Below are 24900 nucleotides of genomic sequence, written 5' to 3'. Positions count from 1 at the left end.
CAATCGAACCATGAGCTTGAAAGCCGTGTGCCTTAGCACACTGGTCCTTCTATAAGGGCTTATCATATCATGATCATGTGCATTCAATAAAATCATGGGACACTTGCATATTTAAATTTTGTGATCCTTTTTCTTTCTTTCTTCGCTTTCTAATAGCTATGTTTTTTCTTCACACATACTCACATAATTAACATGCAGATTCACATACACTCTGGATCCAGTCAACAACGATTCTGCTATTGCCCGTCATGACTTTGAAAATCCGATCTACCAAACTGAGGATGAAAGTGAGGAAGATTGTGAAGTGCCAAGAGAACTTGCAAGGCTGCTAGAACAAGAAGACAAGGCCATACAGCCTGTCGCGGGGAAAAATCGTTTGTCCTTTTTCGGGATGAGACACCTGATGCCTTCTTTGGGCTCGAGTGCTCAAAAAATGATTTTTCTTTTGTACCGACCAAACTTTTTATTGTTTCCAAAGTAGGAAAAGGAAAAAAGTTGCAATAACCTTAAAAGTGGGGGAGAGATTCCGGGTAAGAGGGTTGGTTATACGAAGGGAAGGTATTAGCACCCAACGTATCTATAGTACTCTATAGGTTTCTTTGTTTTGTTTATTCCATTCTTGTTGTGGTGGAGGTTCTTGTGAAATAGGTGGGACCTAAGGTGTTTGTTTGATTATGCTCGCAAAGATCATCGCGATCCTCTGCATACATATCCCTTAGAGGGAATCAGAGCATCTGTAGCTCGGGGTCTACGGGTGCTAAGGTTTGAATGGTTTTTTTTGTTTTGTTTTGCTCGCCAAGGATCGACCTTGTGCCTACGTATTCTCAAAGGGATGTTGAGAAAGTCAGAGCAATCGTAGTTCCCACTTATGCTAGTGGAAGCAAAGGAAAAGAGACAAATGTCATCTAAATGTTCGATGTATCTAATCTATATCATCACATACATCTGTTTGATTTTTGTTTGAAAATCTTTTCATTATAAGCCCGGGGCCATGCCACTTAGGGTGCTTAGAATGATAAAGATGTTTTTGTTGTTTAACCAGCCTTGTGGCAAAAGTTTCAATGAAGTCAGCCTTGTGACAAAAACTTTGATTAATCAGCCAGCCTTGTGGCAAAAGTTTCAATGACGTCAGCCTTGTGACAAAAACTTTGATTAATCATCCAGTACGGTGGTAAAACAGTTTGATTGATTAGCCAGCCTTGTGGCAAAAAAAGTTTGATTGATTGATTGATTGTTTGATTGTTTGTGATGATATAGATGAGATACTCCTATCATAGAGATGATAAATGTCTAATCTCCTAGGGTATTTGTTTTGGATTATGGGGATGCTTATAAGAAGCCCGTGGGTCCTTGTACGAAGCCCAAGAGGAGGCTATCCGAGGGTCCTTGCATTGTAAGCCCAAGAGGAGGCTATGGGAGGGACAATCCAGGGTCCTTGCATTGTAAGCCCAAGAGGAGGCTATGGGAGGGACACTCGTTTGTACAAACCCAAGGGGAGGCATGGTATAGTTGGTTTGAGCTCTTAGAGCGATTTCACCGGGAAACCATACTCTATGTCCTAACCTAAACTAGGGAGATTCTTTGCACGAAGCCCAATAGGAGGCTATGGGGAACCTAGTGTTGTACTAAGTTGAACAAGCATATAACACAATCACAAGTATGAACAAATACGAACAAATATGAACAAGTACATGAACAAATATGAACAGTTATACATATATGACAAAGTGTGTGTATATAATGGAGTTTATGAAGGAAATATACCTGTAAGCATGATCCATTTGTATACACGGGGCTCGGGACTTATACTCGAGGAGAGGTCCACTTGAGTTTATTCAAAGCTATGTAAACAGGTATTTACAAAAGGGCTTGGGACTTATACCTACATGGAGGCCCATGGTATATTTTTTGGGAAGATTTAAAGAAAACCTTCATTTTTGGTTTGTTATTCAAAGTTTAAAAAAAACAGATTGAGATATGTACAAAAGGCGTACAATGAAATACCTAATTTCATGTACTGGAATGGGTATGTACAAAAGGGGCTTGGGACTTATACCTATGTGGAGGCCCGTGGTGTTTTGAAAAGTTTTGTATTATTTGAAGTTTTTTGAAAATGATTTGAAAATTGTTTTAAAAGATTTTTGTTTTGAAGTTTTATTGTTTTGAAAACTGTACAAAAAGAAAAGAAATGGGACTTACACTCTCTAATATTCGAGAGGCCCCACTGTTTTGAAAAACAATGGATGATTTGAAAGTGAATTGATTACTGTTGTGAAAACAGTTGATTGAGTTTTAGGCTTACCTCGAAGAATGAGAAAATTGGATTTCTGAGTTTGAGGTGTTACCGTGATCCTCAAGTGATGTGCTTGGAATTATTTCAACAGGTATTTAAGCATCCTCACCAGTAAAGGAGAAACGTCGGATAAGCTCACAGCTTTCAGCATTCCATGATCATCCAGTAATTGTTTATGGAATTCTACAGCAAATGGAAGACCAAACAAAACGGACAAAACAGAGAACAACAGAGAAATAATCTCGAAGTCTTGGATGAAGTTAGAAAGTTCAAGTGATATAATCAAATAAAAATTTAAATGATTAACTACACAAGATAATATGAAAATATCAAATTCAAATAAAAATTAATTCTAAAAGAAGATATTTTTGTGGTTTTTCATGAAGGAAGAAAATAATTAGAAAACATAAAATTAAATATGCATCTAAAATATTTTTGTGTTTTTTAATATATTTAAAAAAAAACATACTTCTAAACATATTAAAATATCTCTAAAAAAATTTAAATCTCACAACATATTTTTGTCATTTTTAATAAGGATTAGAAAATCAAAACTAAATCCTATATTAAAATAAAATACTAAGTTTCATGAAAATATTTATATATATAAAAAAGATTAAAAGAGAATTAGTTAAAAAAACTTAATTAAATGGGCCGGGGGGTTTAAAATCTGAAAGGGAGGTGAGAAAGCCCAAGATGAAAATAAAAAAGATATTGAACCGGACCGGGTCGGGTCAGAGTGACCCGGATCCGCCCAGCAATCTATTAGAAACATGGGTTAAAGAAACCCTAGCCAAAAGAAATGAGGCAGCGCTCATTCTCTTTCTCCCTCTCACGTTTTTTTCTCTGAAAAAAAAAAGAAATACTCTCTTACAGCAAACACCCATGGCAACTCGGTTCTCTCTCTCTTGCGATTTTTTCTCTTGGCGGAAGACAACCATAACTCGATCTCACTCTCTTGGTTTGCTCTCACTTGCCATCTCTCTCTCCCGCTGAGTTCTCTCTCTCTCGGAACAACAACAACAAAGTCTCTCCTCACTGAGCAACGGCAACAACATCGGCCATGAGAGGAGCTTAGAGACTCTCATCATCTTATGATTCAAACCAAAACAGGTTTTGTATCTTAACTGTGTGTTCCTCTGTTTTGAATTTTTTCTTTACGCTTTATGAGAGGAAACGAAATTTAACTTGATTTTCTTACTTTCCGTAAAACAGCAATTAACTCACTCTCTCTGTTTCCAATTTTTAACAGGAAACTAGCAAGAACTAACAGAAAATTTAAGAGTGAAAGTGGAGTCTGACTTACCTACAGCGAGTAGATTTTCGCTGGTTTAATGTTTGAGGTATGACTTTGATCCTTCTTGTTTCTGGAATTGGCTATGATTGCAATTGATGTTGTTAAAGCTGCTGAATTTTGAATTGATTGATGTGTGTATCGAATTCTTCCTGCTGGCTGCGAGTTATTATTGTTGCTTTGCTGAATTTTTGCTTCTGAATTATTGTTATGATGCCGAACTGTTGCAAATTGTTACTGTTGCTGAATTTTGTTTAGTTATTGTTGTTGCAACTGTGTTTGTTTTTTAGCTTACAGCAACAATAATTCAACTTCTATGCTTTCAATTTTCAGTTATGCACAATAATAACATATTTGCAAGAATGATTTAACAATAATATTGAGCATGAGGATGAATACAACTTACCTACGGCGAGGAGGTGTTCGCCGGTTTATTGTTGAGGTACACCTTGAATTCTTTATTGTTACTAACAACCTTGAATTGTTACTAACAATTTTCCTAACAACTTTGCTTGTTGTTGTAGGATCCTTTGATGAAGATGAAGCCACCTCTTTGGATATTAGGGAGACTCTTTGGATATTAGGGAGACTTGAAGATGGATTTCAAGTTGGAACTCTCCACCAAGGTATGAAGAATTTCTTCTTCACTCTCTTTCAAGAAACTTTGTAACTAGAAACTCTTATTTTTTCAAGTAGTTTTCTTTGATTTGAAGAATTTCTCCTTCTAACAAAGAAACATGAAAACTATAAGAGAAGAAAAAGAAGTGAGAAAGCTAGTAGTATAGTAGCTTTGGTGTGATTTGCAATGAAGTGAACACTTCTATTTATAGGAAAAGCTTAGGATGTGTTTGGCAATTGGTAATCTTGATTGGCAAGTTTCAATCATTGCAAGATAAGAAAAAGAATATATTCTTCATCATTGCAAGAATAAAAAATAAGAATAAGAATATTCTTATGCAAAGATATTTTTCATGATATAAGCCATGTGTGTAAATTTTTGTCATTTTATGATATCTCTAAGTTGCATAATTTTATGACATAAAAATCTCTCTTTGGCTTTCTTTGACTTTTGCTAATTTCACCCCTCTTTTTGTTTCTTTTTTTTCATGTTGCATGAGGACCTTGAAGAAAAGCATGAAGAAATTTGATCTTGAAGAATGAAGACTTTGAAGAATGAAGAATTTAAGAAAGTCTTTGAAGCTTTTTTTCTTTTTCTTGTAATTCCGATTCATTCCAACTTTAAATTGTATGAACTTTGCATTCTTGAAAATGAATGGAATTTTGTAATTCTTGAACTTTAGATAAAATTCCTTTGTAATTCATTTGTTCCATGTAGATGCTTGAACTTCTTTTAGAACTTGAATGAAATTATTATTCAATCATGAAATTCCAATATTCTTGAGTGAAATTGTTATTCAAGCATGAAGCTTTGAATATTCTTGAATGAACTTTGAATTTAAAAATTCAATTCCCTTTGATATAGAAAATGATGGGAAATCCTTGGAGTAGCATGAAACTTTAAGTCTTGAAACACATTCTTGCCATCATGAATTGTTTCAAATTTGTACCAACTTTCAAGTAATCAATATGAACCAACTTTCTTCAACATGATGAATCCATAAGCCAAGAGTCGCGAAATAAATTCCAAACAAATTTCTTGAATCACACAAATGGCAATGGCGCATAAAAAGTGAAAAACCGCCATGAACACGAAATTATCTTGCAAAGAATGAGTGAATGAATGAACAATCCTAATTTGGTCAATTCAAAGCTTTTGAGCTTGTCGAAGTGAATCTTTGAGGACCAAATGTTGACTGTTGATCTTGAATTGAGATGCAATTTCCATTGGATATTGTCATAGGGATTATTTGAGGATGATTGAAACCTTTGATTGACTCCCTGGGGATTTTTAGGGTTTCCCAAATGTGATCCCTGATTTTAGTCCCTGATAGTTCAAAACCCTAATCTGATGATTTGAGATTTCACTGTTGATCAATCTTTGTGTAGGAGATGTTCTGAGCCAATGGATTAAGCCAAAATGATGCACTTGGGGTCTTGAGGTCATGTCCCAAGTCATTAGGTCAAATCCTGAGCAAAAGTCAGGGGTGTGCTATCTTCAGTCAAAACCCTAATTCAGTCGATTCAGAGCCTTTGAGCTTGTTGAAATGAATCTTTGAGGACCAAATGTTGATTGTTGATGAAGATGATTCATTTGAGATGAAGGGGGAACAAAACCCTAATTGATTGTTACTTGTACTGATGAGTGATTTCTTGTTTAAATCCTGCTGAGTCACAAGTAGCAAACACAAGCTATGCCATTTGTTAGAGATGCAAATGATGCATATGCAAATGATATGAGATGGTATCTTAGGTCAAAAATTGGGGTATGACACAGCCTCACGAGGAGCCAATTGAGGTCATCAACTTGGGCAGCAACGAAGAAAAGAAAGAAGTCAAAATAGGGGCTGATTTAGAACACAGCGTCAAGCAAAGACTGATTCAAATGCTGCGAGACTACGTCGAGATATTCGCCTGGTCCTATGAAGATATGCCAGGCCTTGACACGGACATCGTAGTTCATCGCCTGCCAATCGAAGAAGGTAGCACTCCGGTCAAACAGAAACTACGAAGGAGTAGGCCTGATATGTCAAAAAAGATCAAAGACGAGGTTGAAAAACAGTTCAATGCCGGATTCCTAAAAGTTGTAAGTTATCCTCCTTGGATAGCTAACATCGTCCCTGTACCTAAAAAAGACGGGAAAGTCAGAATGTGCGTGGACTACAGAGATCTGAACCGGGCAAGCCCCAAAGATGATTTCCCTTTACCACACATCGATGTACTGGTTAACAATACCGCACAATGCAAGGTATTCTCCTTTATGGACGGATTCTCAGGGTACAATCAAATCAAGATGGCACCCGAAGACATGGAAAAAACAACCTTCACAACACCCTGGGGAACCTTTTGTTACAAAGTAATGCCCTTTGGTCTGAAAAACGCAGGAGCAACCTATCAACGTGCAATGGTAGCGCTATTTCATGATATGATTCATCAAGAAATAGAGGTGTATGTCGATGACATGATTGCAAAATCCAACACCGAGGAAGAACATTTGGGTCATTTACACAAGTTGTTTGACAGACTCAAGAAATACAAGTTGCGACTGAACCCAAATAAGTGTACCTTTGGAGTAAGATCCGGCAAACTCTTAGGTTTCATCGTCAGCAGCAAAGGTATTGAGGTTGATCCCGCCAAGGTTAAAGCCATTCAAGAAATGCCTATACCTCGTACTGAGAAACAAGTCAGAGGATTCTTGGGACGTCTAAATTACATCGCCCGATTCATTGCCCACATGACTACTACTTGTGTGCCGATCTTCAAACTGTTGAAGAAAGATCAAGTGGAAAGGTGGAATGACAAATGCCAGTTAGCCTTTGACAAAATCAAAGAATATCTCCAAAAACCTCCAATCTTGTTGCCACCTGTGGAAGGCAGACCTCTGATAATGTACCTAACCGTGTTAGAAGACTCAATGGGGTGTGTACTAGGACAACATGACGAATCCGGCCGAAAGGAGCACGCAATCTACTATCTTAGCAAAAAGTTTACCGATTGTGAAACAAGATACTCACTACTCGAAAAAACTTGTTGTGCCTTAGCTTGGGCAGCTCGCCGACTAAGACAGTACATGCTAAATCACACCACTTTCCTAATCTCCAAGATGGATCCCATCAAATACGTGTTCGAAAAACCTGCTCTCTCTGGAAGAATAGCGAGATGGCAAATGATCTTAACAGAATATGACATTCAATACACTTCACAAAAAGCAATCAAAGGAAGTGTGGTAGCTGATCATCTGGCTCATCAAGCAGTGGATGATTATCAAGCATTGAACTTTGACTTCCCAGACGAAGACATTATGCTAGTCAATGACTACAAACAACCAGGACCAGAAGAAGGACCCGAGCCAGGATCCCGGTGGACCATGGTTTTTGACGGAGCTTCTAATGCACTTGGCAATGGCATCGGAGCTGTGATCATTTCCCCCGCAGGAAGTTACACACCATTTACTGCCAGATTATGCTTCAATTGCACTAACAATATAGCCGAATACGAAGCATGTATTCTGGGTCTCAAAGCTGCAATCGATCTAAGAATCAAATTCCTGGAAGTCTACGGAGACTCGGCCTTGGTAATCTACCAAGTCAAAGGGGAATGGGACACGAAGCACCCGAATCTAATTCCTTACAAAGAATATGTGCTGAGTTTGATTCCTTACTTCGAAGAAATCACTTTCGAACACATCCCACGCGAGGAAAATCAACTAGCTGATGCTTTAGCTACCATGTCATCCATGTTCAAAGTCAGGTGGGACAACGAGGCGCCTATGATCACCATTTACAGGCAAGACGAACCATCATATTGCAATGAGATCAATACCGAAGGAACCGAGGAAAAACCATGGTTCCATGAAGTAAAAAGATATCTCGAAGCTCAGGAGTACCCTGAAGGGGCATCCATTAACGACTGAAAGTTTCTAAGGAGATTTGCTGCCAAATTCTTTCTAAGCAATGGAACCCTATACAAACGCAACCATGACTCGACTTTACTTCGCTGTGTAAACAAGAAGGAAGCAGAACAGATCATGAAAGAAATACACAATGGTGCCTTCGGTACTCATTCCAGTGGACATACAATGGCTAAAAAGATCCTTAGAGCAGGTTATTACTGGTCTACCATGGAAACAGACTGCCATCATCACTCCCGAACATGTCACAAATGCCAGATATACGCTGACAAAGTACATGTACCTCCAGTTTCATTAAGCGTCCTGACGGCTCCTTGGCCTTTTGCAATATGGGGTATTGATATGATTGGAGAAATCAAACCTACTGCCTCCAACGGACATCGCTTTATCCTGGTCGCTCTTGACTACTTCACAAAGTGGGTAGAAGCAGCTTCATTTGCTTCTGTTACCAAGAATGTGGTGGCCCGGTTCATCAAATACAATCTCATTTGTCGGTACGGCATCCCTGAACGGATTATCACGGACAATGGCACAAATCTAAACAACAGAATGATTACTGAACTTTGCACACAGTTCAAGATCAAGCATCATAATTCTTCTCCATATCGACCAAAGATGAACGGCGCAGTGGAAGCTGCCAACAAGAACATCAAGAAAATCATACAAAAAATGACAGTAACCTACAAAGACTGGCATGAGATGTTGCCTTTTGCTCTTCATGGTTATCGCACATCTGCGTGTACTTCAACAGGGGCAACTCCATTCTCCTTAGTCTATGGTATGGAGGCAGTTCTTCCAATTGAAATTCAGATTCCTTCCCTAAGGATTATGAAAGAAGCCAATCTAGACGAAGACGATTGGATTCAAACACGGTTGGACCAGATAAACTTGATTGATGAGAAAAGGCTCGCAGCTATTTGTCATGGTCAGCTATACCAAAAGCGTATGATCAAAGCCTTCAACAAAAAAGTCAAAAGTCAAGCATACCAAACTGGTGGCTTGGTTGTCAAACGCATCATCTTACCACAAGGTGATCCCAGAGGCAAATGGACTCCCACCTACGAGGGACCATTCATAATCAAGAAAATATTCTCCGGCGGCGCCATGTTGCTTACCACCATGGATGGCGAGGATTTTGCCACACCCTGTGAATGCGGACATAGTCAAAAAATACTTCTCTTAAAAAAATAAAAAATAAAACAGCTCGCTAAGTTGAAAACCTGAAAGGGCAACTTAGGCAAAAAAATGAGCGTCTCGGTGGATTGAAAACCCGAAAGGGCGGTCCAGGCAAAAATTAGAGACTAAACAAATACTATCCCGGTAGGCTGAAAACCTGAAAGGGCAGCCTAGGCAAAAGTTAGGGAATAAAGCATACAACAGTGTTCCGTTCAGCTGCCTACTCACCATCAAGATTCAACACCTCAAAAGACACCGATCAGTCCAATCACTTTCTTCCAACAAGTGAGGGATTAGATGCTCGAAGACAGATTGGCAATAGCAGAGTTGAAACTTGACTGGATTGTTTTCACATAGCTATTTATCTTCATAAATATTTTCCAAAACTTTCTGACAATTTCCTACTTCTAGGATTGTTGTCTCCCTGTGCTAACCAGCCTATCATGGCTCTTTTTTTCAAAAATCAATGCAGCTTAGGCTCAAAAATCACTATTTTCACTTTTTCTGTTTTAAATACGTAAGCGTCCCAATGATAATTTTGAATGAACATGTGCATTTAAATATGATTGATGTTTACCAGGAAAAACAGGAATAGCATTCAGGAAATGTCCCAATTATCTGGACATCATTCCATCAGAAGAAAATCCCAAGGGAAACATTTCTCAGCAAATTCCTCAAAAAGATTTTCTCTTCAAAAGAAGTCTTATCCCCCAGCAGGGTTGTTCCAGATTACTATCTTCAGAAGGTGTGATCCCCGCACCCGGACTTGGTCAGATAGTGCATCGGAGGATTATGCATATTCCTCATTCCCATTTGAAAGGGCATCAGAACTTCCAGCTACCTTTCATTCCCAAGAGATATTCAAAGATCCTTCAACAGAGTACTAGGGTTCTCAAAGAATTTCCCCAGCCGAGGGTACTCAAACAAGACAAAAGATCATCAACGATCACAATATAGTCATATCCAGATGACTGGCGGAAATTTATTTTCCCAGATAAAAGATTGACATCACATTCATACATTCACATATTCATACATCACACATTCATATTCACATCCACATTCACATATTCATACATCATATTCATATTCACATTCATACATCATGCATCATACGCATATTCATACACAACATCACATGCATATTTCTCCGGGAATATCTCACATTACATGCATCATAAACATTGCATATCACTAACTTGATTTTTCAGGTAGACGGATATCTTCGACAAAGATGTTCTCAATCACATGCAGTGTTCACCTGAATTCCATGAACGGTTCTCTCAGATATAATCAAGCCGAAGATTCATTCTGATCACTTACCAACTCAAAAACAGACATCACAGATCTAAAGTTGTTACCTCAGACGGTTCCAAAACGATCTAACATTGCAGATCTAAAGCGATACCTCAGACGGTTCCAGAACGATCTAGCATCAAAGATCTAAAGCGATACCTCAGACGGTTCCAGAACGATCTAACATCGCAGATCTAAAGTTGATACCTCAGACGGTTCCAGAACGATCTAACATCGCAGATCTAAAGTTGATACCTCAGACGGTTCCAGAACGATCTAACGTTGCAGATCTAAAGCGATACCTCAGACGGTTCCAGAACGATCTAATATCAAAGATCTAAAGCGATACCTCAGACGGTTCCAGAACGATCTAACATTGCAGATCTAAAGCGATACCTCAGACGGTTCCAGAACGATCTAACATTGCAGATCTAAAGCGATACCTCAGACGGTTCCACAATGATCAACTTCCAAAATCTAAATCGGAAAAACTTTGGACAAGTTCTGTAACGATCATCCTCCTAGACTTAAAGCGGTAACCTTGGACGGTTCCGAAACAGTCAACACAAAGACTTTCAAATCCTTCATCAAGATATAATCAATGGATTCATTCCGATGAACAAACCATCAACACATTTACCAGGTGGCATCTGAAAGCCCATCTCAGGTAATGTTTCAATCTGCCAACAGCATTTCACAGACGACATTCAAATGCAACTTCCAACATCTCTTCTGATCAAGGTAAGTGCAAATTTTCAGGGCATCTAAATATTCAATCATCTTCTACCTTCAGATTTCAGACAATCTCTTCAGGTTTAAGAAGATTGAATAGGGGCAACTGTTATACCCCAAAATTTGCCCACATCTTTTTTCAAGAAAACTCCAATCTGAAAATTAAGAGTCTCATATAATTATGGATTATTTCAACAAATATCCTAACATATGAAACACTTAGTTTTCAGAATTTTTCTTATACAGTAATTTGGCTTGCAGTTGAATTTATTCTTACGCAAACGCCAAATACTGTTTATTACTTCACACATGCTATTTATTTACAGATAAATAGTACTGACACAATTGGTACAGAGTTAAATCTTTTTGCAGGCGCAGAATCAGGAAACTCAGACTGTACTGGTAACAAGTAGATTATTATTATCTTTTGTTTCCCACTAATTTTTGTACTATATTCCATTATTTTCAAAAATCTTTTCAAATCTCTTTTTCAGAAATCAAATCTCTCTTTTTCCAACACTATCTCCACTTTCTTTCAAATCTTACTTCCACTCAAATTTTCCTTTTGTACGGAATCACATCATTCCCCAACGTCTCTATCCTTCTTTCCATTCTATAAATACCTCTCATTTTTTCCATAAAATCTCACATCAAATTCTAACTCAACTTTCAAATTCCTACCTCATATCTATTTTCTCTTCTTCCCTGACAAGAATGGCAAAGTGGATAGAGACACTGTTTCTTACAATCATCACCATTGCTACGGTGATCATGACTTTCTTCTGCCTACATAGTCCTGAAGAGTGTGGACCTGCAATGGTTGCACTCCCAATCATCTACATGTTATTGTTCATAGCATGGGTCATTAACCGTCATTCCTGAAATTTGCCGTATTTCTTATTTCTTAAATGTACCGTTTATTCGTCGTACTGTTCAATATAGTATGTAATATTTGTACTGTCAGTATTAAATATTGTACTATTTGTCATAATATTGCTTAATTACTAAGATAATATTTTGTGTGTTTTCTGCCAGTCAAATATTCCTATTTCTGTGCATTAAATGATTTTCAGGGTTATTATCGGTAATTTTGCCCGCATACAGTATATTAGTTATTTATTATGTCTATGTTTTTAACAAGTCATGTAAATAAACTTTCATTTTTCACATAAAACAAAAACAAAAACAACAAAAAAAGAAAATTAACTTTGATTGTTGATTTTTCACTCTAACTGCTACGTCAATACCTGAACAGTCAGTTGACAGCCAAACTGCTGGCAGTACAATTCTCAGTGTTTTGTACCATCAATCAAATCAATCTTTCACAATTCAAAATTCCAAGATCTTTGTGCTAGAAGTCTTCTGAATATCACGCGATTAGCAGAGACTCAACACTGCACAAAAATCAGGTACGCTTAACTGTCTCCTACATAAACAGTCCCTGACTAGGGTTTTCTTGTTTTTACAGGAGAAACAAGTTTTTGAGAGCTCAAATGGATTCCATACACATCCATATATCTCAAAGTACCATCATACAAATTTTCAAACTTCAATTCGCTCAGACGCACCGTCAGCAGCTCAAACAGTCAACAGACGACCCGTTTGACCAAAAAAGTCAACAGACAGTCAAAAATGAAATTTTTTGTCAATGTCCATATTTTTTCAAAGGATTCATCATTTGATCATTGGATGATCATAATTCATCAAGGAAAGATCAAAAATCAACAAAACCCTAAGATTCAAAATTAGGGTTTTTGCCTGAAAAGTCAACTCAACTTTGACTGATCATAACTCTCTCATCCTTCATCCAAAAAATTAAAACCAAAGCTTATTTTGAAGGAAATTCAATTATCTTTCAAATGCCATTGATCCCATGGTCATTGGATTCACCATTTGAAAAATATGACCAAAGACATTACAGGTCATTTTCAAAGTCAACAAAAAGACACTTTTTTCAAAAGGACACACAAGGAGCTTCAAATATCATTTTGACATGAGACCAAAGGCATTGGTTAGAGGACTCTTTGAGGTTTCCAAAAAGTGCAAGATCTCCTTCATATGACAAAAATTGAGGGATTTACACCTTGTTGAAGTTGGCTAAATTTTGGGAAAATGCATGAAATCAACATTGCTCAAAAATGTATTTTTTCCAAATGGGGCCAAGTTTTCAGCATTCAAACATCATTTCCATGATATTATGGGCCTCCCACGACCAAGACAAGGCCCACACCATTTTTATTCATTTTTTGCTTGATTTTATCTTATTTTAAGATTAAAATTAAAAGGAAAATGGATGGATAAATGGTAGCTTAACTTCCAAGCATGACTCACCCAAGGAATCTTCATCTTTCTGCAGAGAATTGAAGAGCAAGGCAGGTGCATTGAAGACAAGAAGGCTTGGTCAATAATTCAAAGCTTTTTTAATATAAAAAATGCAAGAATTCCACAAAGGCAACTAAGTTGCTTCTTAGCTTCAATTCTAAGCACTCAATGCTTATAAATAGCCTATCATACTTCAGTAACAGAGAGAGAACGAATTCAGTAGCATTCATAAGCATATAGCACTCTTGTAACAACTTGTAATTTTCAAAGAAACTTGGAATTCGAATTTTAAGTTTCAGTCCATTTCAATACAAAATAAATATTCAAACACCTTCCTTGAACATCAATAAACGTATCCCAATCAATTGCAAGCCTTGAAGCTCACTAAATCGAGCTATACAGGTCATAATTTGTTCAAACCTAAATCAACTTGTATCTGGTTATTCACACATGCTTAGCAAGATGTAGACATATAATTAAGTTTGGTTTGAGGTGTAGATCATTTCTGGAAACTTAATTGGAGTTTGAACACGTATACACGAAACTACCATTTTAGGGTTCTTCATCTCAAAATTAGGGCTTTCTGAAATAGGCAAAATTAGAGGTCCTAAGTAGTACCATTAGGTTCGTATGGATCAGACGAGTTGAATGGTACCATCGCGCCAAATTTCTTTGCACGTTTACCCCTATTCGTTATTTTGCAGGTCTGAAGCTCATCAATTACAGCGCTCTTTCATAAAAGCGCTGTAAAAGGCCCTAGCGAGAGGTTGAAGATGATGAGGTGTCCCCACCTCATTGGACAGCCAGCGCGCGTACTTTTTAAAATTTCCTCTAATTCTGTGCTTTGCAGGTGTACTGATCACCACGTGCCTCAATTTCTGGACCATCTGATCTCATTTAATGAATCATCCAACGCGCCAGATCAAACAATCCTTATCATGCACCCTCAATCCAACCACACATGATCAGTATCCTTTTTATTTTCTATTTTATTTTAATTTCTTTGTTAAATTAATTAAAAATAGTTTTAAAAATCCAAAAAAATACACAAAAAATATTTTTAGACTTCTAAAATAATATATTATTTTCTGAAATAAAAATATTTTATTTTCCTTCAAAATTTCAATATTTTGCATAATTAATTAGTATATATTTATATATTTGCTTTTTAATTATTCTAACCAATCAAAAAATCATAAAAAAAATTGTTCTTTATATAAAATATTGTTTATATATTATAAACTAATTTTGTACATATTTTGAATAATTTTATCTTTAAGTTTTAATTATTTGTATAATTATTTGCATAATTATGTTTTAATTAACTTAAATCAATTTCAAATCAATTCCAAAAAATTCAAAAAAATTAGTTTTGTTTTAAAATTAATTGACAAATATTTTGTACATATTTTAAACTTAATTTCTAGGTTTAAATCTATTTTCATCTTTTTTCTTCATTTTAATTTAATTAATCATGCATTAATTATAATTAAAATAAATCATAAAAAATCCAAAAACATGCCTTTTATTTTTTCTTGCAATTTACATTCCTAGATAAATGTATAGGATGTCAAATTCATGTAAATAGGCTAGTTTACATTTCCTGCACAATCGATGTAATAGCGTAGATTTACTTTCCGCACTTTACATTCCCGCATTTTAATTTCCAGCAAATATAAACTGCGTGTATGTCAAAGATAAAATTGAACCGTTAGATCACTAACTTCAAAGATAAAATATCTGAATACAATCACAATCACACTTGCACCTTTTAAGGTAATCCCTTCTCATTCTTTTCAAAATCAAAGTCAAAATTCCACTGTTTTGAGTACAAAATCGAACCTTGCGTTTATATCCGGTGAAAGGATAGATTTTTAAAGGAAATAAGGATAAAGACCTTACAACTCAGGGTAGACCTCCTAGTTTGCTTGCTCAAATCAAAACAAACAAATTCTCATACACTGTTGTTTTTTCAAAACAAAACTTTCAAAAAAGACAATACTTTGTATACATCCAAACACGGATTATTACAAAGTTAACGTTCTTTTCAAAACATCTTTCGAAAGATAAACAAGCATTTTGTATACATCCACACACGGATCATTACAAAATTCAATTTACAAAGGTATTTGAAACCACATATGAGCATTTCAGAGCAATTGAAAAGTCATCGAAAAACAAGTGAGCTAAGCAAACTTAAGAGCCCATGGATAACCATGGATACAAAGGGTGCTAACACCTTCCCTTTGTATAACCTACCCCCTTACCCAGAATTTCTTAAAGGTCTTTTTTCTGTTTCTTTTATAAACCTTTCCTTAATTGGATAAAATAAAAGGTCGGTGGCGACTCTGTGAATTTTCAAAAATGCGAAAGCATTAAGCGATAAAAAAGAGTCAGTTCACGTATCTCTACAGAACAGAGGTATGGCCCGGGAATTAAAAAACGGAGGTCCACAATATCGAAACATGATGATGTTGTGATGATTTTGTTAACATGTGAACTTATATGTTTGTCGTGGTATACTGAAGCATGAATATGTCGTTTTGATAATTAACATGATATCTAATTTAGTTAAATGTTAATTGGAAGTTGATTCGGTTTACTTGATGAATTAACATGTTGAGATTATTTTATGAACCGACCGAAAATTGTGATTTTGGTTTGAATGCCTTTGTTGCGAATTATGTTTTGATTGCCAATATGTTTATTAATGTGCATTGTATGTGATTAGCCTTATGGCATGAACCCTAGCGAGTTGTCGTTAGTTTAGTCGATTACGATGATAATTGTGATAGTTCTGATGAAGTGTGTATTTGTGATGACGTGCCGAACATGATGATAATTGTGATGATCTTGTTTATTTCAGAAGTTGTATAATTGCGACGATGTGTCGAAATATGACGATGTTTGTGATGATTGATAATATGTGATGTTGTATATATTTGTGATGATAATTTTGTGACTAAGTGAAGATGAAATATTATGGTGATGTGAATTACCTCGTTTAATGGTAATTGATTGTGATATAGGCTTATGCCTTGTGAGGATATGTGATTGTGATGAGTATGCTGTGTTGTCTTGTTTGTCGAGTCACATTTCATATGCATACTTTGTGGCGGCCTGGATTGGCAAACTAGTGACGAAGGCTTATGCCTTGTGCCTCTGAATTAGGCAATTGGTGACAGGGGCTGAAGCTTTGATTGGTACCACATGCATATGCACGAGTCGTGTCTCATGATGTCTTTTGTGATGTATATGTTGCGATGCTTGGTGATTTGATTTGCGACGTTTATGATGCGATGACTGTGAATATATGTATGACTTATATGCGATGTTTGTGAATATATGTATGACTTATATGCGATGTTTATGAATATATGTATGACTTATATGCGATGTTTGTGAATATATGTATGACTTATATGCGATGTTTGTGAATATATGGGTGACTTATACGTGATGTTTTGTGATGTTGTGAAGTGTTATGATTTGGCTTGCGAAGTAAATGAATGAGATATATGAATGACGTGAATGTGAATTATTGTGACTTGTTGTGCAATGACAAGTATGCGAGATCTATGAATTGTGAAAGTATGATGTGTATGGTAAATGTTGATACTTACGATGTAATAGTTTTATATGTATGACTCTTAATATACAATTTATCATGCACTCACTTATATGATTTGATATCTCACCCTTTTATCTTGTTCGCCGTTACCTTTATATTGGTAACATGCAGGTATTCGAGTATGAAGATTTAGTTGCCGTTAAACGAGTCGGTTGTTGCTCTGATACGTAGCACTCGGGGGGATGATTTTATGATATATCTATGATGTTTATGATGTGGTTGCTTATTGTTTTATCTTAGCTGAATATGATGTTATTGATTTAAAGATTTAGGACTTTGATTTCTCCATGTTCTAATAAAAGAAGCTATTCTATATTGAATGGTATTATATGCTGAGTATCTGTTTAATTGATCAAAAAAGTGCTATGTATCCGCTAGATGCGATTAAGTGATTTATTGTGAAATGAATATGTGACGCCTCATTTGTTTGTCGAGAAATTTTGAAACTCTGATTCTTGTATATTTGCCGAGTAGAAATGGGGTGTTACATTAGTGGTATCAGAGTGGGTCGGTCTTGTCCGGCCAATGTTGTCTAATTGTTGTATATCCCTTGGTATGCGACGAGTGTGTGAACACTGTCGGTACTTGTTTGTTTTGATTTCAGGAATTGGTTTGACGATAAGTGGGGGAGAAACCTTGCTTCTCGAAGGGGTTTGTATTGTAAGAGATAGTCTGGTATGCTGTCAACAAGCGTCAGTGCAAGTGTTGTTGAGAGTTTTGGAGGTTATTTGGATTCGAAGATGACGTGAAGTTAAAAATGATTTTGAGAGACGGAATTTAGAGAGCTGCGATGTTCAGCATGATGGAGGACTGTGAAGATGTCAATGCGGTTAAACTTTGTGTGAAATGCCGATGTTTGAAAAGTGATAGAGTAATGAAGTTGCAGTTGGCTTTATGTTGGACTCGCATAAGTAACTTTCGGATGTGGTCGATGCTTGGAGTTGTGAATCGCGAGTTCGAGTTGGAAACTCGAGGACGCGCGTAGCTTGTTAAAAGAATTGTTGTCTCTGTGATATCAAGACTGGAATTTGGATGAAAGAATGCATCTCTCGAGTTATAAGGAGTTATGCTAGAGGTTGTTTGGGATGTGTTTGAGTCGAAGAAAAGTGAGTTTCGGAGTGGGATCTCTGTAAGCAAGTCGCAGAAAATTCAGAATCATTATGAAACTTTAAAAATTCATAACTTGAGTTCCGGATATCCGATTTGAGCTCTGTTTGAAGCGTCAAAAAGATAATGAGATGAATTGTGAAGTACGAGTATAGAAGTAATTTTGGAAATGGAAATACAATTGACGATTGTGTGATGCTAAGTGACTACGAAACAGATTTTGTAATATGCTTGAACGTTGGTGTCTCATCGACAAGATATAATGAGTAGGAAGTTGTGGGTATTGTAAAAACCCAAGGTGAATCATTGGATTATGACGTGTTAATGGATTTGAGTGAAAATTCGAAGATGACGCTATTACGAAGTAACGACGATTTATACTCCACTATGGTTGTCAAATACTAATTGACAAATTGGGGAACTGATCACCCTCAATCCATTGTTAATGGTAGATGACAATCATACTGAATGTTATAGATCTGTCTTGCTATCTTAATAGTAGAGAAAGATTATTGATGTTACGTCGCGAAGGTGGTCGCTTACCAGTTTGTGTAACTTGATAAGAGGAGTGGTTGAGTAAGAGTCGGAAGAAATGAACAATTTGGAGTAGTGAGTTTTGTGCAAGCGAATGTCGCAAGGTGAAGGATTTGGAGGTAACAGGTGAAACAACAATGTGAAAATGAGTATTAAGGAAAGTCTGTGTTGGATTGAAAATTTGTGAACCATACAGTTGACGGAGTTTTAACAAGGCAGTGACTTAAAGAAGAATTATCATAATTGCGCAGCGGAAGCATTGCGTTGCACTGTTGTTATACGACTTATAAGAAGTGAAGGACGATATGTCAAAAGACTGTGAAGTGGAGTTATCTTGATGTTTGGATTGATAAACTATTGGAATAAGTGCGATGAGCCAGGATGCTGCATTGGGTCGTAGATTATTGTGAATCTGGTAAGAATAGTAATGTGTTTGTGTTCTTATGGAATCGTTGTTGTGCCGAAGAAGTAGTGATTGAAGTGTTACCAAACGCGATTTGGATATTTGAGAATTGGATACGAGATTTGATTACGATGGTGTTGTCAAGTAGATTTCTGAGGACGGAAATATTCTAAGTGGGGGAGAGTTGTAACGCCCGGAAATTCGATTATTCGCTTAATCTAGACGTTCGGAGTGTTTAGTAAAGTTTTCGTATTTTGAGACGATTTAGTTGGTATTAGTTCGGGATAGCGGATTGATATTTAATCAAGAGTTTTGATATTTTCAGTATTAGAAATATTATTGGAATAATATTTGAAGTTTTGGGAATTTTCTGAGTAATTAAGATTAGACTGAAAATATGATATATTGGTCGAATTTGGATTGTCGGTGTTATTTAAGAAGCGTATTTGAATTTAATAAGTTAAAAGTCGGATTTTAGTCGGATGGTCGAAGAATAATATTAAGAATAATATTAAGAATAATATTATTTACAAGTCGCAATTTATTATATTGTTGGAATATTAACAAAAGTGATATTTTGATCTATTGGAGTTATTAGACTTATTGGGCCTAAAATTGGTTGTGAAGAGGAAGTGTTAACTAAGTCCAATTGAAATAACCAAATTAGGGTTTTAGAGATATGAAGTGTAGTGTTATCATTTTGGGAGAAAACAAAGACTGAAGAGAAAGAGACAAGTCTTGGAGAAGAGGAATGAGCTTGAAGATTTCCATTCATGGCATCCAATCAGAAGTGCAATCGGAAACCCATTGAGTTACTTCATTTGATAAGGTAAGGGTGGGGTTCTCTTCCTATAATGGGACTCAAGAACAATTGTATATGGGGAATTAGATGTGTTAAATTATTGCATTATCTTGTGTTGATAGTTGCTGAAAAATTAGGGATTTAGGTTGATGTTTCGCTGGGTTAAATTGTTACCGAACTTGCAATTCTATTTGTGACTGTTGTTGCTGTTTGTTACTGTTAACTTGTGTTAGTAATGGAGATGCTGGCGATGGACGACATCTCATCATTAAAAGTGACTATCGTCACTTCATTCCGACGGGGGGCATTGTTTCTTTTATGGGAAGGCAGTTGGCTGGCCGAGCGGCACCCCTTAGAAAGCATGTTGTAATTTTATTTCATTCTGTTTCTTTGTGTGCATTAATGTTTCTTTGCTTGCTGTTATGTCTCTATGTCACATATATGTCAAATATTGTTAAAATGATATATATATATATATATATATATATATATATATATATATATATATATATATATATATATATATATATATATATATATATATATATATATTGTCATATATATTATATAAAATGAATAAAAAGCATGTTATATACAATGACTTATATATTATATATATATATATATAATATATATATATATATATATTATATAGTGAAAATAAATTATGATTTTGGATTGTTTACCATGATTATTTACTGTGACTTAATAAAATATGATTTTGGAATGAGATATATTAGAAACAGTAGAATAGGAAGTGTGTATTATAGAATTAATAAAATGCAAAATAGTCCCGTTTGATCGAAATAGCCGGATTAAGCGGTATAATTAGTTGTCCGGAATTTGATGAAAATTGACGTGGTAACTAAGTTTAATTAATTCGTTAACGTGGTGGTGTTATTTTGTTGAAATTGTGATATTAATCGGTCAATAAGCCTGTTTAATTGGAATAAATGTGAACTTAGATTAATTATTCGGTTTGTCGGTAAATAACGGTATCTTGAGAATTTAACCGAACGAATTGAATAACCGGTAAAGAATATAATTTTATCCGAACTAATCGGTTGAGTTATGTTTTGTGACTTGGGAGTATAACCCGAAAATTCGTAAAGTCATGAATATTAAGGATTTAACGTGAAATTAGATAACCGATAGTGACGCGGGATGTATCCGATTAATTAGAGAATATTAGGTGAATAATTTTGGTTAGTTGATAGTGGATTAGTGAGTTAATTAGAAAACTAATTTATAGAGGATTATGAGACTAATTTGAATTGACTTAATGAGTCGAATTGTTTTGATATACCGAAACATGATGATGTTGTGATGATTTTGTTAACATGTGAACTTATATGTTTGTCGTGGTATACTGAAGCATGAATATGTCGTTTTGATAATTAACATGATATCTAATTTAGTTAAATGTTAATTGGAAGTTGATTCGGTTTACTTGATGAATTAACATGTTGAGATTATTTTACGAACCGACCGAAAATTGTGATTTCGGTTTGAATGCCTTTGTTGCGAATTATGTTGTGATTGCCAATATATTTATTAATATGCACTGTATGTGATTAGCCTTATGGCATGAACCCTATCGAGTTGTCGTTAGTTTAGTCGATTACGATGATAATGGTGATAGTTCTGATGAAGTGTGTATTTGTGATGACGTGCCGAACATGATGATAATTGTGATGATCTTGTTTATATAAGAAGTCGTATAATTGCGACGATGTGTCGAAATATGACGATGTTTGTGATGATTGATAATATGTGATGTTGTATATGTTTGTGATGATAATTTTGTGACTAAGTGAAGATGAAATATTATGGTGACGTGAATTACCTTGTTTAATGGTAATTAATTGTGATATAGGCTTATGCCTTGTGATGATATGTGATTGTGATGAGTATGTTGTGTTGTCTTGTTTGTCGAGTCACATTTCATATGCATACTTTGTGACGACCTGGATTGGCAAACTAGTGACGAAGGCTTATTCCTTGTGCCTCTGAATTGGGCAATTGGTGACGGGGGCTGAAGCTCCGATTGATACCACATGCATATGCATGAGTCGTGTCTCATGATGTCTTTTGTGATGTATATGTTGCGATGCTTGGTGATTTGATTTGCTACGTTTATGATGCGATGACTGTGAATATATGTATGACTTATATGCGATGTTTGTGAATATATGTATGACCTATGTGCAATGTTTGTGAATATATGTATGACTTATATGCGATGTTTGTGAATACATGGGTGACTTATATGTGATGTTTTGTGATGTTGTGAAGTGTTATGATTTGGCTTGCGAAGTAAATGAATGAGATATATGAATGACGTGAATGTGAATTATTGTGACTTGTTGTGCGATGACAAGTATGCGAGATCTATGAATTGTGAAAGTATGATGTGTATGGTAACTGTTGATACTTGTGATGTAATGGGTTTATATGTCTGACTCCTAATATACAATTTATCATGCGCTCACTTATATGATTTGATATCTCACTCTTTTCTCTTGTTCGCCATTACCTTTATATTGGTAACATGCAGGTGTTCGAGTATGAAGATTTAGTTGACGTTAATCAAATCGGTTGTTGCTCTGATACGTAGCACTCGGGGGGCGATTTTATGATATATCTATGATGTTTATGATGTGGTTGCTTATTGTTTTATCTTAGCTGAATATGATGTTATTGATTTAAAGATTTAGGTCATTGATTCCTCCATGTTCTAATAAAAGAAGCTATTCTATATTGAATGGTATTATATGCTGAGTATCTGTTTAATTGATCAAAGAAGTGCTATGTATCTGCTAGATGCGATTAAGTGATTTATTGTGAAATGAATATGTGACGCCTCATTTGTTTGTCGAGAAATTTTGAAACTCTGATTCTTGTATATTTGCCGGGTAGAAATCGGGTGTTACATGTTTCTTGTTGGGTTTGTGTTGGAGTGTGATTAGAGGGAACAAGTTAGAGGCTCAATGCATTGACATTGTGCAAAAAACATGCCTTACTAGAATGGAAGTGTGACCTTTCTCCCCTTAATTCCAAAGTGGAATGGATAATGCTTGAATCAAATGGATAATAGCTTAAAAGCTTGTGTAATTTTCTGATTATGGATAGATTATGAGGTTTAGAGGATTGAAAAACAAGATTACAAGGTATGGCATGGAGATTGGATCATAAGGTTTTCAAAAGAATGACCTATAATTAAAGTATGAATGTCCAACTTCATCTCTTTGATTCTCGTAGCTTACAAATGGTATGGAAGAGTTCTTGTGCTTTTTTGAAAGCCCTAAACATCCTTTCTAACTATGGTATTGGGCTTAACCCACCCAACTATTCTTTCTAACTCACCCAACTATTCTTTCTAACTCACTTTCTAACCCACCCAACTAATTGTGGTATTGGGCTTAATTGTGGTATTGGGCTCTATTAGCTCTAATTGTGGTATTGGGCTTAACCCACCCAACTATTCTTTCTAACTCACTTAGGCCCAATAGCTATTATCTTATTATTCTACTAATTACTCAAATAGCTCAATTAGCATAATAATACATAATTAAATAATTATCACACCAAATACTAATTAAATAAAACAAACAATTATCAAAATACCAAATAATGCTAATTAAATAAATATCTAATAAAATTGGGATGTTATAGTTTCCCCTTCATACTGAAGAACAAAAACACGAAAACCCTAAAGCCTTCATTCCATCATCAATCTTCACGGGAAAAGTACAAGTTAGAACTATAAGCATGGAGAAGGAAAGGTTGAAGAGTAAAATTTTGTTAATTTTTTTACCGGGAAAATTCTCATTCTCGTAGGTTGGTTCCTTTGATTTCTAACTTATTTTTGTATCTATTGATGTTCAGAATGATGTGATTCATAATCCCGGTATTAGTTGTTATCTTTGTAATTAAATTGAATTTCTACCTTTTTGTTCTAGATTAATATTTAACTTTTTTATTGCAGAAAATATTAAAAAATAACAAAAATAATTTCCTTTAGTTTAGGTTAAATAAACTAACCAATTAAAACTATTTTTTTCATTAACTTCATTCAAACCAATATGTTGTCACAAACTTAAATCCACCAACCAATACATTCGAACTACGTAGACTCTGATTCCGTCTTTTGACGCATACGTAGGCATAAAGTGCAATGCATTAGCGAGTCCACTAACTTCTGATTAACCATTTCTCGTTCTATCCTTGTACATATTCCTTTGTAAATAAACTTTGTACGTAAATCATTAACAATATATAAAAAACAAAAAAAATCTCTTTTCATTATCAAAAACCCAAAAATAATTAACATATTTCAAACTCTTCTTAAAAATCAAAGGGGGAAATGTTCCCTTGTTTAAGGGAGACACTTTAGATAGTTTTCCTAACAGAAACAGAGACCAAATCCAAATCATTTTTTCTCTCTTGGGTTTTTCTCTTTAAAAACCTTTCAAAAGGATATGTTAACTCCATTCTACACAATACAACAACGCGTACGTCTCCAAAGGTCGAGCGATAAACGTTAACTGTTAGAATGCAAACTTAACATAAAAAATACCAATAGTAAAAACATTTCCTTTTTCCCTAATTAAATAATTCATGCATTCCCCATTTAGCAAGTAAGTTACAAATATACACACCCATTGATTACAACAAAAAGAGTGGATCCTGTGGAGTACCAGAGACATGAGGGGTGTTAATATCTTCCCCTTGCGTAATCTTTTAAAAATAAAAATTAAAAGATTCACACATAATCTCCAC

The 24900-nt window shown here is 35.5% G+C and overlaps 1 long non-coding RNA gene across 1 annotated transcript; it reads left to right on the top strand.

Annotated features, from left to right (window-relative positions):
* The first annotated feature begins 2975 nt into the window (after window positions 1–2975).
* On the top strand, window positions 2976–4242 carry LOC131616895 (uncharacterized). Its single transcript, XR_009288305.1, has 3 exons — window positions 2976–3406; window positions 3546–4029; window positions 4112–4242. It is a non-coding gene; the product is annotated as an uncharacterized LOC131616895 (long non-coding RNA).
* The last annotated feature ends 20658 nt before the right edge of the window (window positions 4243–24900 follow it).

The sequence above is a fragment of the Vicia villosa genome, linkage group LG7 (genome assembly GCF_029867415.1).
Source record: "Vicia villosa cultivar HV-30 ecotype Madison, WI linkage group LG7, Vvil1.0, whole genome shotgun sequence".
NCBI lineage: Eukaryota > Viridiplantae > Streptophyta > Magnoliopsida > Fabales > Fabaceae > Vicia > Vicia villosa.
Note: the sequence above shows the minus strand (reverse complement) of the source record. Positions and strands in the feature narration are given on the sequence as shown.